Below are 15,513 nucleotides of genomic sequence, written 5' to 3'. Positions count from 1 at the left end.
CCCTCCATCCATTCCTCCCTTTCATCCCACCACTCACCACTCACTCTGCGTCCACCCCATCCAGACCCCCCCGACCCCCCCAAACACACACACACACACACACACACACACACACACTCCACCCTATCAAACCACTCATCCCAGGCCTTTCTAAGGAATGGTCTGGCTCTGCTCCGCTCTGCTCTACTCACTCTTCGACCGCCGCTGATCTCCTTATTTGGGTTGCTGCCTTTTCACGCAGAGCCGGAGATCAGTCAGGAGCGAGAAGCACAGGTCCCGTTTCCACATTTAACCTCCTGCCAAGTGGATAAGAGTCCCGTTGACGCACGCATCTCACACTCAAGGCACTGCGAGCACGCATATTTGAGAGGATGAGAGAGAGCATAATGCAAAACAGGGGGAGAGAGAGAGAGTTTGAGAGATAAAGAGTGTTTGAGAGAGGGAGAGAGGGAGAGAGAGAGAGTCGCCAAGCTGTAATTCCCCTGTCAAAATATTTAAACACTATAGCTGGAAGTGTTTTCAAAGTCCACTGTTATGTCAGGGGACTTAACTCGTCCTGGCGGGCCGGAGGAGAGTGATGTAGAGGTTTTCTTTGATGGATCGGCCCTTCACCAAGATTATTACAGTGTGATTACCCAACCAGAGGCCATGATGAGGGATGAAAGGAACAGGGGAAATTGGCTTGCTATGGAAAACAGAATTAACAAGTGTGCAAACAAAGATAATTAGGGATTAAATGGACTGAGATTTTTTTTTTTTGCGTGGTACAGTTCAAACTTAATGGTAGAGAGGTAATGTGCCAGTCTGCAGCTTCCTCATTCCACAACTTAGTGGCTTTATCATGGCTTCACCAAGCTGTTTTGCTTATATGGTTATAGGATACACAGCTAGGGTTATGCCTCATAACCATCAAAGTGTCATTATCAGGGCAGCAGAAAAAAAAAGTGTCAGAAGTTCTGAGCGGTTATGAAATACCTCTGAAATTTGAGCTCTGGATTCTGCACACCTGATATTTGAGTCTGGTGAGTGAGGGGTGAAACAGGGAGAATCAGGCTTGATGTGAACAATGGAGATCTGTGTCCGCAGTCATTTATAGGGGGGGATGTAGAAAGGTGTAACAGCCTGGAGGGAGGGGACCCATACATATACACGTATGCACACACACACACACACACACACACACATTTTAAATTCTTTAGTTGAACGCACTTATTCACATAGCAGCACAGGATTCAAATATTTCAAGGTTCTACAGTTATGGACACTTAAGGGTTTGTGTACACAGAGTGTCCCAAACACTGTAAAACCTCTAGTGCTTGAGCGGTGGCACACACACACACACACACACACACACACACACACATTCCCCAGACACTAACTCTCATCCTGTCTGTCCGTGGCTTAGTATCTTGGCAGCTGCACTTCACCAATCTAACCAATCTAAAAATAAAGGACATTGCTCAGATAGCTGGTAAACCAAAAGTCTCCACAATGTATTGAAGAAAAATTACTCTTATGAGAAATTTTGTAACACACCAGAACTTCAACCAGTGTGTAGGCTACTTCTGAAGAAGGTCAAACCTGTGCATGTAATCCACACAGTCAATCCAAACCCAATTACGCAACAGGTAGTTTCAGCCAAGCATTGTGATTGGTCAAAGATGCTTTCCAACCTGGCTGTTAATTCCCATAAAGCACCATTAGCCTTCCTTTATTTGTTGCTCTGCCCTCTCTTGTGACAACCAGGGAGCTAGCTAGTGATCATTCTTTATTTCTTCTGTGGGTTTTTTTCTTATGTATGAATTTGGCTTTAAAGAAAGCTTTTCAGACACTACACATGCAATTATTAATGTTATATATAATCCATAAGGCCCTTGAGGACGTACTTCACTGTGCTTATGAGTACTTCGGTGCAACTGACCGTACTCGGCTCCATGTTGTACCTGTTGCATCACCATCGTACCCATAACCACAGTTAGGAATGTCCCCTCAGGTATTACTGCTATATAATATAACACCATCCACCTTGCTGGTGGAAAGAGGACTACAGAGTAAGAGGTCTTACTCAAGCAGAAAAACTGTTACTTGCTGATATTTTACTTACGTAGAAGTAAAAAGTACTGTTGTAGAAATCTATTGAAGTAAAAGTAAATAGCTCATTTAAAATGTGTCACTTTTTAGAAAAGACAACATAATTAGATATGATCTTTTCTATTGCAATTCTAAAAGGATGAGAGGAGTTCAAACCAAATCCTTTTATTAGAAAAATTGGAAATTACAAAATAAAGTGCACAAACAAGTAGCCAGATTACTCCTCTCTTCTTTGCTGTCTGCGAATGGCTCTACAATTGGCCAATTTTTATATTGGTCCAGTTTCTGTTGCTTAGAGTGTAAGTACAATTCTTCGGCAAAAACAAACTTAAGTAAAAGTAAAATTACTGTATTAAAAAAATACTCAAATTACAATAATGTGAGTAAATGTAACTTCCACCCTTGTTACACACCTACAATAAATCCTGTTGACATTCTAAGAGGGCGGAGGTCTGAAGAATTACTTCTGAAGAAGGAGAGCTAAAGATTGTATTACATAGCATAGTGTTATTTAGAAAGACTAATTGATGGATGGTGGAATGTGGACTAGTGTTTTCTCTGATCCCCCTCCCTGTCTCTATCCATCATAAACCGTCAGTCCTTGATTTCATACATCTGCTCCCTTTCCCATCAAAAACACTCAGATATAGAAAAGTCAGGATGAAATGAACGGCCGATTTCCTCCAGAGATTTCTCCAATCAGGTTTTATGAGGTGTAAGGGAATTAGGAATAGTGCAAAGAAACCCTGGAACTCTACACTTGTGCCGTTTACAGCCGCTGATGTGAGTGCGAGGTGTCTGTGGTCTGGATGTGGAGGATGTGGAGGAGGTGCAAAACTGTCGCACACCCGGCGGATTTGTCCCTCCTTCTGCCGTGCCAGGGGGACACGGGCCAGGAAACGTCCCACAATGCTCGGCCACCCTGCCTGACAGCTGATCCAAACCGCACAATCAGCAGTCGCTTTGGTTAATCTGACAAGCTGACTGCTGGGCCGTGATCTGGTATCTGGCAAGCTTTGGAGATGAGTGCAGCTTGAACGATGATACACTTTAATGTGCAGCAAGTGTTTTCTGTTGTTGTGGTGAGAGTGTCGTAAGCCGTTATTATGACTTCAAGGTATTTCACAATGAAAACAGTTGCTTCTGATTGAGAGAGAAGTGCTATCCACTGTGAGAATAAAAAGAGATGTGCTTAAATCTGTCCGGGATCTAGGATTGAGGGTCTAGACTGGATTCACTTGTCGTGCGGTTCGGCTTCATATTATTTAGCATCAAGCTCAAGCGATGTAGTACAAATTCACTAAACTGCAGCGTTGTTTGTTTAGCTTGTCTTTGTCAGCGAGGATTTGTTGCAGGACAAACACTGAACCACTTTTGTGGATTTGGACGAAGCCAGCAGGATTTTATGTCAGAGCTGCAGTATTAAACCATGTGTTAGTGAACGAGCCTCTGCTGCCTGTTTGCCGTCTCCAGTGATGGGGTTTGAACTGAAGACTGGATGGAAATCACCCCATCCAAAAGAGAAGAAATTCCAAATAAAACAAAGTCAGGGTTTAACACTTTTTGCCATAGGGAAAGTTTTTGTTAAGGATAATCAGATTAAGACTGACATCTCATTTTCAAGTGAGCCCTAAAATAAGCACAGAACAACATTACTATATTTGGAGAAACCTGAGTGTGTATATTTACAGTATGGGGGTCAGTGGGAATCAATATGCTAATTCTGGTGGCGTTGAAATCAGGGTCTCCTTTCTCCTTGAGAGCGACAGACGATCTGATTTGGGAGGCCGTGGCTGTACTGCCTCTCCTCAGAACAGACATACTGTACATATGAATTCTTCCATGTTCCACCCAGCCTCTCAGTAAGAAATTCAAGAGTGTAATTTAGTGTTTTTAATATCCTCTCCCGATGTTCCAAGTATGCTTTCTCTCACTGCTGCTCGGCCACAGAAATGCTGCAGAGGGGCCCAGACTAAACATGAAATATTTTGCTAACTCAGTTTGACTAGCTGATGAAAGTGTATATGTTTTTGATTTATGATGTAGAACGGAGCATGGTGGGGAGGATGTGGAGGCAGCAGAGAGGGAGGACTGGGCTGAAAAAAACAAAAGATCGGTGTCCTGAATCCAACCCTAAACAAAGGGGCATCAGAACTGAAGCTTGTGTCGCTCCAGGAGAAACCGAGGTTAGTTTTGCATTTTTGTCTCTCTTTGTCTTGGTTCTAGTTAGGATGTAGGGTGTGTGTGTGTGTGTGTGTGTGTGTGTGTGTGTGCGTGTGAGCTCAGTACCTACAGCCTGAGGGTGCAAACCTACCTCATGATTCACCTCAGACAGGGCACCACCTGGAATCTGGTGACACACACACACACACACACACACACACACACACACACACACACACACACACACAGTGAGCTGCATCTCCTCTGTAACCTGTTGCCTGTACAAGCAGAAGCACATGTTTCCTTTATGACGACCAGCTTCAGTGTCGCTTGCAATGACGTCATGAACGCCCCCCCCCCCCCCTCCTCCTCCCCTCGTCAGGCCGGTCACAGATGTTTGGATCACAGCTAACCAATCACAAGCGAGTTTGCATGTCAGAACTTCTCCTCCAGCTCTGGGGCAAGTACAGTACGTCATTGTTGGTCGTAAGCTAGTAAGGTGCAATCATAAACACCAGACAAACACACACACACACACACACACACACACATTGTGTCATGATGTGATATCGAAGGGATCTCATATCAATGCATCACGCTCACATTATACTGTTACACAATTCTACCCTCCTCTCATCATTTACTGTGGAAATGCTGTGTATGTGTGTGTGTGTGTGTGTGTGTGTGTGTGTGTGTGTGTGTGTGTGTATCTGCATGTGCAATGAACTCAATGGGACCTAGGCTTCATGTGTGTCATGCTCGTGTTGTTTTGCACAATTTAAATTTAGATTTAATGAATCTCAGTCAAAGGGACAAGTCCATCAGGTTTCTGTTTGGTTCCATTATTTCCACCTCATTTAATGAAATACTTCCACAGCTCAGTAACTCAGTGTTCAGAACACAATAAGTCAGTGTGCTGACGGAGAATTGTCCTCCGGCCACCTGGAGACACAAACCTGTGGCTCAGGTTGAGATGGTGAGAATTAAAGGAGGGCACATGAACAGAAATCTGATCACTCACACATGAGGTGGTGAGATCAGAGAATCAAGAGTGTGACATGTGTGTGTGTGTGTGTGTGTGTGTGAGAGAGAGAGTCTTTTTTTTGTGTGTACCACATTAGTTCACCACATCACTTTACATTTTCAGAATCTGACAAATGACCGCTTTCTTAAACTATGGCTGGTGACCTATGTTGCACCGGGACGATTAAGACACAAACTGAACAAGTTTGAGAAGCCTGGCTCCAATGTAACATATACTAAATTCATTAATTATGATTAATGAATGTGTTTTTACATGGTGCTATGACCCACTATTTGTGAATTTCTGATTATGCAACGACTTCCTCTGTGTAAATAAGTGAGAACATTCCAGTCTAATTTATGGATGACACACCAACAACTGTGGTGAGAGACAGAAACAGACAGAGGCAATTCACCACGAGTCTGAAAATCTTCCCCTAAGCGATAAAATATATTAGATTTTCTGGGAAAGAAAGAAGTGAGCATGCCATATTACTCTATGTCTTTACCTGTCATAGTTCAAGACCAGAGACAATGAAAGCCTAAAAACACCACTGTCATCAGACAAATTGTTTTAATGATTATTTGGTAATGTGTTTTGTGAATCGTTCTGAGAACTAGTTTTTACTTTTATTGTTAGTACTGTCGTTATCATTTTAATTTGTATTTGTATATGTTGCTTCGGCAGTAAGTGCCTATGTATTTCATGCCAGTAAAGCCCATTTGAATATCAATCAGACAGAGACAGACAGTCAGCACAGGAAGAGCTGTAACTCCATCCTATCATAATGACGATGGCACATTAACACCTGAGGAAAGAGAGAGGATGGGAGGGGTGCAGACAGACAGAAACATGGTCAGAGAGATAGACTGAGTACAGTGTGTGATAGTCGTTGCTTCATGCTGACATGTGGTGATGACACACCAGCACCTGTGGCAGCGGCCCAGAGTACACAGCCTGGCCCGCAGCACACACCTTATAAGGACAACATCCCTCTGACTCGTTTATTATCTGACTGACTGACCGACCGACTGACAAGCTATAACTGACTTAATGGTTCACTGTCTCACTGACTTACAGGATGCTGTGAGCGCAGACGGTCAGCGACTTCAGCAGTCATAGGAAGTTGTAATCGTTATCACCGCTCCACACTTCCGCCCTCTCCCTCTCATTTTCCTCCTCTCTTCTCCCACCCTTCATTCGTCTCAACACCCTCTTCCCTTCTTTCCCACTTCCCTCTCTCGTCTACTCCCTGTTCTGACTATTTTCTCTCACCCCCTTCTCTCTCATTACCTTGTTTTCCTGTGTGACCGTGTGTTTACCCTCTGTTAAGTAAGGAGGTCAGCATCGAACAGACACACACACACACACACACACACACACACACACACACACACACACATACATATGCATGCTGCGTACATCTGGCTGTGGATGGATTTCACCACTTTGCTGGGACTGGAAAAAAGTGTGTGTGTGCCTGTGCACATGTGCGTATGTGTGTGTGTAAGCGGGAGCGGGAGTGGCAGAATGAAGGCGAGAGAGAGTTAGAGAGAGTTAGAGAGAGAGAGAGAGAGAGAGAGAGAGAGAGGGAGGGGGGGAGGATGAGGACGGGCCAGGCCCCCAGCTCCAGAGTCAGAGAGAGGAAAGCCCTCCCACAGGAAACCAGCACTCCACTCCACATGGCCTTTTAAGGTAAAAAACTCCCCAAAACTCTGCTCGCTAGGGAATAGGGCTAAGATATAGCCACATTTAAAGCTACAGAGAGACGGGGAAAAGCTGGGCGTGAGTCTGTAACTTAGGAAAGACAGCAAGAAAAGCCAAAAGAAATGAATCTGCGAGAAAACTTAAAAAGAGTTGACTCTTTCTCATCGTTTCCTTCTTTACGATAATCATTTATGAAGTAAGACTATGACCACTTTCATGCGATGTGGCTTGTTATAACAGACAATTTTCATAACATTTCACTATCAGAGCGTTTATGACCATAGGCACACATTAGTTCAGGTCACCACTGTATCTTTATGGCAGAGTCAGTGAGCTGTGGCACAGAGATGAGAAACATTCCTGCTGTCCGTCTGCTCCCTTGTCTCTGAGTCACATTAAGGAGCGGAGTGTGGGAAACAGACCCCATGCGTTTCTTCTTCTCTGGGAAAAACTATTGTACATATGAAGGAATTGTAAACACAAGATTTATCCGTGAACTCAGCTGAACGTTGTGGGAAATGAATGTGCATCGTCAGGAGGATTATGCATGTTTCCTAACTTTAGTTCATCATCTAACTTTTGGTTCATTACAGCAAAAGCTGCTGGATTCAGGGTTTTTACTTAATAGCAACAAAAACATTGGGTTTGTGTGTGTGTGTGTGTGTGTGTGTGTGTGAGAGAGAGAGAGAGAGAGAGAGAGAGAGAGAGAGAGAGAGAGAGAGTGTGTGTGTGTGTGTGTGTGTGTGTGTGTCTGTCCCCTACAGACATTACATTATGTCACTGCTGCTCCAGGCACTGCCACACGAAGGTCAAAATAACATGATAACTCAACCCTTGGTTCTCTTTATTGCCCTCTCCATCAACGAACACACAGACACACACACAGCGCATTTATGTCTATGTGTGTGTGTGTGTGTGTGTGTGTGTGTCCAAGTGTCAGCGCTGCCTCATCCTGCCCTCTGTTATCTGGCTTAACATTTGCCTCTTTGACAACGCTCAGAGAGGATGTGTAAATAAAGATCCATGCCGCTGAATGGCTGTAACGAGAGCCTATCTAGCAGCAATTATTTAGAGCGCTTATCACCTCATCGCACTCATTCATAACCGGCCCCAGAGGCTGGGCATTGAGAGGGGATGAGAGGGGAGGGAGGAAGGAAAGGAGGGAGGAAAGGAGGGGAAATAGAGACCAAGGGAATAGACGGAGAGAGGAAGCAGAAATGGAGACAATAAATGAAGGAGATGAGACTTGCAGAATTCAGTTTCTCACTGTACCTGGTACTATGACAGAGAGGAATAAGGAGGTTTGTTTATTGAAAAGATAATAAAATGTGTATTTTGTACAGGGCTTACCTCAGGTGTTATTATAGCTAAATGCATCGATATTTGTATAGTTTATACTTTTCTGCAGCTTAACTTTAACCCTTCTGTTCATACTCCATGCTGCATATTTCAAAGTATGGTTCAAGGAATTGGCTTCTCCTTGTATTATTACACAGCCTTGCCCCGGCCCGCAGTCCTTTTCCTCTCACATCTACAAGGGAAAGTATCCAAGGGCAAACCTGTTAACATTTTAACAAAGCAGTATTGCTGAGGTTATCTTGGTGCCACACTCAAGAGCCCATGCAGGAAGAATGCATGACGTTATCCCGCAGCCATTCTACTGATAGGCTACTGATAGCTAGCTGCCAGCATAGCCAGGCTAAGTGGTCCGTGAGCTGCTGCTGCTGCTGCTGCTGCCAACATAGTGGGCGGAGGTCAAAGGTCACCGTATGAGTGATCAACACCCTTCCTGGATTATGTGGGAAGAGGAGATAGGGAAAAGGAGACGGGGAGGTGAGGAGAATCCCTGCTATTGAATGCTATTGTCAAATTTCACTTGAACTGGAGGAAATCTAACAGCTGAGACACATTCGAGTTTGGGTCAAGCTCCTTATCCAGACTCTAGTCATCTCCCATCTGCTCTGCTGTAACTCCCTCCTGGCTGGGCTCCTGGAGAACTCTCCTCAGCCCCAACAACTCATCCAAAATGCTGCAGCCCGCCTCGTCTTAAACCTCCCTAAATTCTCCCTTCTCACCCTCCTCCTGTGCTCCCTCCACTGGCTGCTCACATTAAAGTCACAGTCCTGGTGCTGGTGTAGAAGACTGCTGAGGGAACTCCACCCCACCAACCCCCACCCACCCCCCCTCATACTTCCAGACCATGACCAGCCTCAGCTTTCCCTTCCTGGGCAACCTGGGCATCGGCCCGCCCAGCCTCGACTCTTTTCCCTCCTGGTTCTGTTGTAACTTCTGTTGTAAGGTTAGTCACAATGAAATGAAGAATGACTTTTTCCACCTTGTTAGCTAATTACCTAATGCCATAATATACACCTACTTAACAATAAATGCCATTTTCTTACAAAATCCCCTTACTTTTACTTCCTGGAAAACAGTATTTCTTTAATGGTGACCTCATGATGTGACCAGTTGGCGTAAATAAAAATTCCAACCAATAAAACCATCACAGATTTTTTAACATTCCCGCCCCTCCCATCAAGTAAAACTGTGTGTCTCTCCCTAACTGATATCCCATTGGTTTACGCTTTTGAATGATCTCTCCCCGCATTATGTCCCGCCCCAATATCCTGTTTCAACAGGAAATACATCACATAAAGGAAGCAAGACACTCTCAAAATGGCGTTTCATTGTGACTTTAAAACGTCTAAGTCTTGAAGAAACACCTCACGTCTCTTTCTCCCCTACCTTTATCTTTCCACAAAATCACATCCGCCACAACAATATCTTCCTCCTCCACTTGTAAAGATCATGCTCATGTCTTACTTTAAAAAAAATAGTTTATAATTTCTCCCTGACTATTATTTCTTTATCTAGTACTTCATACCATATAAGATAATATAAGATCATTTTAAAGTCACAAAAATATTTATTACATCTATTGTCTGGGCACCGTGACCCTTGACCCTTGCATCCCTTATTTTTGGTTGTAATATTAGTGATCTAGTAACTTGAGCTTATTACAATGTCGCAGTCATTGCAAGTCAATTTAGATACTAGCAACAGCTAAATGCCAAAAATGTAAATATAAATGGGCAAAGTAATGACATACATACACATAACATATAGATACAAATAATATGATGGGAATGTGTGTGTGGTATTGAGGCGGGTTGATGGTGATTATCCATGACCGTCTCTCCTGTTGATCCCAGAAGTAAATTAAGTTTCATGGCTCGAGTGCGGCAGCTGGGAGCAGGTCGTCCATTTCCCTCGCCCACATACTGTTAAACATATGGCTGCATTTAGAGACCTAATTGAAGGGGTCATTTGTCATCAGCAGTATAAGCAAACAAGAAACACACACACACACACATCCACGCACACACACACACACACACATATTTATTATGTAGCCCTGCATACATATGGATACCATTCCTTGGTATAAAATGTGTATATATTAGCTGTTATATGCACAATTATGTCCATAGTTTTCCCATTCGCTGGTGACGGGGATCCTATACTGTTTCAAAATCAGTTTAATCACTTAACTTGTTATATTTCTGCATATGCTAAAAAATCTTTTAATGGCAGTGTCAGAGAAAGAGAGGCACTAGGTGTTGGGTGCTGATCTCCACCCAGTCTTCTTCTGCCTCTGGTAGGAAATACTGTTGGTTTCCATTTGTAGTGGTGTCACTTTGTCCCCTCCTGTTCTCACCACTTGATCACACAGGTTACCAATCACTCTTATAAAGGTGTGTGAGCAGCTCCCTCCTCTGGGCCTGCAGAATGCGGAGATGCACCTATGGAAGTATTAAGCACCCAACTTTATGTGTTTGCTTCCCAACCTTTGATGATGTTATGGCTCCCTCTATTGGTCATTGTCCAGAGGCAGAATTTCACCTCCAAGTGGAATCTATATGAAGGCCTACAGGTTTCCTACACACAGTGCCTATATATTCAAAACAAGTCAACTGAAAATCTGAACAAGAAACTCTGTCTTTCCACCACTAAGTTTTAAAAACACATTCCAGGCTCAACATCCTGGTAGAAAAGTGGATTAAGGGGCATGTGCTTGCAATGTCACAGGTTTAAATCGAGTCGAGACTAATGTTGCACGCTGTATCTTCTCTCTCCCCATTTCTTGTCACTCTCTGAACTATAATAATGCAGAAATACCATCAAAAACAATCACAGAATGATATTTTGTTTAGTCAAATTGCACAATGATCTGTTTCAATTTGATACTTTGAAGAGAGTTGTGTATTCACATTTTGTGAATACAGCTACAGAATATTGCAGAAAACTTTTTCTGACTATTGAAAGGCATGGGTAAATTGGCCTAAATGTAAAATAACTAACACTAAAACAGTGAGCATTAGGAAGACCCAAAGACGTGCTGCCAAAGATGAAATCAGCCAGGAACCTTCCCCTGATGACCATGTGGCAGAAGAAGTTTACTGTAACTAATATATTACACAGCATTCACAACAGTCTTCACCAATTGTTGAAACTATCTTTGGTTTTGCTTTGACATTTATGCAAAATTTACTTTTTTAAAATTCTCCCTCTGCTGAGCGCCTTAGAAAACTGAGGTCTCCCAACCCGACAACTGCAACTAAACCTCTACAACTCTTCTGGATGCAGATTTTACCGCTCTGCACTGGTTTACTTTGGTCATTTCTGGTCACTTAACATCTAACATGAAATAAAACACAAAAACACTCTACAGTATTCTGTCTGTTTTGATTAAACTTTCTGCATCAACTCACACTCAGTTTAAAGACTGAAAATGTGAACTCTGCCTGCATTTCATGAAAATTGATATTTGACCTTGTTATAAAGGCCACAGAAAATTATAGAAATCTCACTGCATCTCACTGATTTCTGTGCAGTTTTGTTATAAATCCCTTCCATTGTTTAGAAGAGTGAAATATGACAATTTCAAAACATCATTTTTTTAGTGGAGGTATTTTCTCTTGTGCTGCCATATGTGCAAGTATCGCCGCCAATAATCACGAACTCAAAAAGTGTTTTGATCAAAGGTAAGAAGGGGTTATCAGTAATTGTTTGTAATAATAGGTAATTTAACACAAAGGCCGATTACAATATATAGTTTATACTATAGTAGCAGCGCAAGTAAGGGCTTACAATAGAGAAAGCCTCTCTACAGCTGGTTTTATTAACCCTTTAAAGGAAACTCTCTTGACTGTGAATCTACTGAGCAAATACTGACACTGAATAGCCTTTCGTGTTAAATAGGTTATTCACGCGGACATATTAATGCATAACGGCAAGCTAAGTTGTTAGCTGTTTGAATGGTTATTAACCCAATGTAGGTGATGAGCGGTACCTGCAGTCCATTCCCTCTGTGCCAAGCTGTTCATACAGGTGAAGGAACAAGATCCCACCTTGGCTCCAGTAGACAGGATGTGTACATTTATGGTAACTGTTTTGTGTGTAAAGCAAAACTGATAACATAGCAAACATGGGAAGTACCGCTGAGCAAGCAAAATGAGACTCTGATTGGTTAGGCTTCATGGTGAATTCCACTAACACATGAAGAATGCATGAAAGGACTTTTCCCAACAAACAGCATCTTTGACAGGGAGTAACTTCTAACTGAAAGGTAGAACTGGGTGCTGTCAGCTTCCTACAATATAGTAGTTATATAGACTTGAAGATATATGTTTTTTCAAAAGTAGAAACATCATATAACATGGAAATTCTGTGTATTTGTATGTAGGAACATAGAATTCCTCAATTACTCTGAAAGTACAGAAAGTAGAACAGTCTGTGGGCGGACACAAGGTCATGTTTTCTCTTTTTCAAAGTGTAACGTAAAATCAAACATTTGAACAACACACACACTGCACTACAATCCCAAATGGGACAAGGTTGTTTGATTTATTTGGTACAGGTATTTTGTTTTCCCTTCACAGCCATATCAAATGCAGTTTTTTCCTGATGTAAGGTCGAAGGGCAGAGACAGTTCCAGTCTTCACTGATAGCCGGCAGCTGTTCTGTAAACTGCTGGTCCTGAAGACCTCGTCTGACCTGTTGTTTTGGGTTGCTGCTATCGTCACGGCCTTGGGCCCAAGATGGCAAGGAGCAAGATTTCAACATGATCTCAAACAAATACGTGAAATGAACACAAACTCTGAAACGGCGATACAAGGTAGGGGTGTGAGCTCGGCCTTCTCGGTCTAGGAAAAGTATAATGTAAGAAAAATATACTATAAATAACAATGTGGCAAAATGAGGGTTTTTAAACATAATGCAACAAAGACGATTTCAGCATTAGAATGTGTTCAGCAGAAATGTGTGAAAGACAGAGAGAAAAAAGACAACTGTGTACATTATGAATAAGCAACTCCATAGAGCAATAATGGTCATTCGGTTTGTTTTCAATAGTTTTCTATAGAGGGAGGCATTGCACTGCAAATGGATTGACTTTGGGCAACAGAGCTCAGAGGCATCAGTTCGCCTGCTGTCATCTCCTGGCCTGAACTTGTGTGAAGCCTACTGTAGCATGGATGATAAATCTCCCTAAAAAAAAAAAAATCTAAATATTTTCTGTTAGATGCAACAAGGATTCCCTGTCCCCTACTTTCAGCCTTATATTTGAGAACATTTAGTGAGTAAAACAGATAATGTAATTATTTGCAAAGAACACTGATAAGATAAGACTTTTCTCCTTCTCACCCAGCTGTTCGTTTGAAGCATCTCTGAATAGTTTACGATAACAAAGCTGAGCATAGACGCTATGGGCTACTTATGGACTTCAGTGTTGTACGATGCATCATATAAGACGCTCTAAAGCACATAATCACATCAAAATACATAGGTGATTACAGAATTTCAAGATTCTACTCAATATTTTCCTCACAAATTTGAGCCAAATAAACCATTATTTGATATTTCTGGAATTATAATGTGGAGCAATGTTAAAAAATGATAACAATTTACTTTTTGTGATTATTGTACACCACATGTTCTGTATAGTTCAGCACATTGACCAACTTTTGACTGATTCTGATAAAGGTTTCCATAAGTGGGACATATGGATTAGCATGATAGAAAAACATACAATTAGTCTTTAGTTAATTAGTCTGAGCTATCTCAGACGAGACGAAGGCATCAGATAAACTCATCTTAGATTCATATCCGTTAAGCAGACAGTGATGGATGGTGGTTTGCCTATCGTCCCGGTGCGGATCTATGTCAGCGTCTTGAATACAATACACTCATTATGGAGCGTGACACAGGCTGGACATTGTGCAGTGCCCAGGCATGAAGAAAGGGAAGTCCACAGCTCTTTGTGAAGTGGGTCAGGTCTTCGAAGGGGTTAACAGTTGGCTATGTCAGTAGATTGATGTGATTTGATAATTCCCATAGCCTATGAACCCAGCAAATCCTGCTAAGGCCTTACAGTCTCACTAATTATCCCAAGATCCTTTGTCTGGCACTAAATACCACACGTTTGTAGGGTCAGATTGGATGTCATGTGTAGTGTAGGTTTGAGTTAGCCTCAAAGGAAACCAGAAAACCCAATGAAAAAAAAATTTGGTCTGAATTAGCAAACCTCATGTGAAAAACATTATACCCCCCAGGACTAGAAAAGAGAGTTGGATGTGAATATTTAATGCAGAGCAGAGAATCTATATGTGGACGCGTTCCCAGAACTGACAGCATCAGTTACAGCGGTGTGGCCAGACAAGACTTACATTTTTATTTTCCTGTATTTCCTAAAGAACATGCAGACATATAAGACTTCAACATTCACATAATAGGAACTGATGTACAAGCATTTTACAAAGATCTCAGGGCTTTTGAGATTTCACTTGCAAATGCTTTGTCTGAGACCGGGTTTTTGGTGGCGTAGCCCTTTAAATAAGCCCATTCAGAAGTGAGGCACAAATACTTTGAGAACTTTGTATACCCATGAAATGAAATGCCAAGATCGTGTCGCATTCCACGAAAGAAAGCCTGTGTTTCAGTCCCCTCCCCGTCTAAAGCCAATGTCCCAGAGTAACCTCCTCTCCACACTGAAAAATAAAGGTAAATAAAGCAAAAATAGAGGTTCCAGGAAGGATCTTCATTAGGTGGTTGGGGTCTGTGTAAAGGTTTTGTTGTTGTTGTCCACTCTGGAGAACTATTTTTGAAAATGGGGCGAGGGTCTTCCTGGTGATAAAAAAAAAACAATCCAAAAGGAACCTTGTCTCCTTTTCTTTTCTGGAAGCTTCTGTCAGAGAGACTAAGCAAGTGAAGTCTTGAGCTGTTGGCTTCCTTTCAGCTTTTGTTTTATTTTAGTGATTCAAAATGGTTTTCATTTCTGATTGTACTGCCTCAAACACTAGCTGTTGGAACTATAAAATCCTTGTAGAAAAATTAGCTGTTTGATTAATTCATTAAAATGTGGACTTCTCAGACTATCACCATAATCTCTGATGTAGTGTTAAATAAAAACGTGGGTAAACTATGATATGATCATCATATGGCAAACAACCACAAATATAAACAAAATTCAT

General features: G+C 42.1%; 1 protein-coding gene across 1 annotated transcript in view; it reads right to left on the bottom strand.

Moving 5' to 3' along the window:
* The window catches only part of hsh2d (hematopoietic SH2 domain containing), a 75,903-nt gene that overhangs the window by 42,375 nt on the left and 18,015 nt on the right, over positions 1-15,513 (bottom strand). The window lies entirely within an intron of this gene.

Source organism: Centroberyx gerrardi, chromosome 9 (genome assembly GCF_048128805.1).
Source record: "Centroberyx gerrardi isolate f3 chromosome 9, fCenGer3.hap1.cur.20231027, whole genome shotgun sequence".
Lineage (NCBI taxonomy): Eukaryota > Metazoa > Chordata > Actinopteri > Beryciformes > Berycidae > Centroberyx > Centroberyx gerrardi.
Note: the sequence above shows the minus strand (reverse complement) of the source record. Positions and strands in the feature narration are given on the sequence as shown.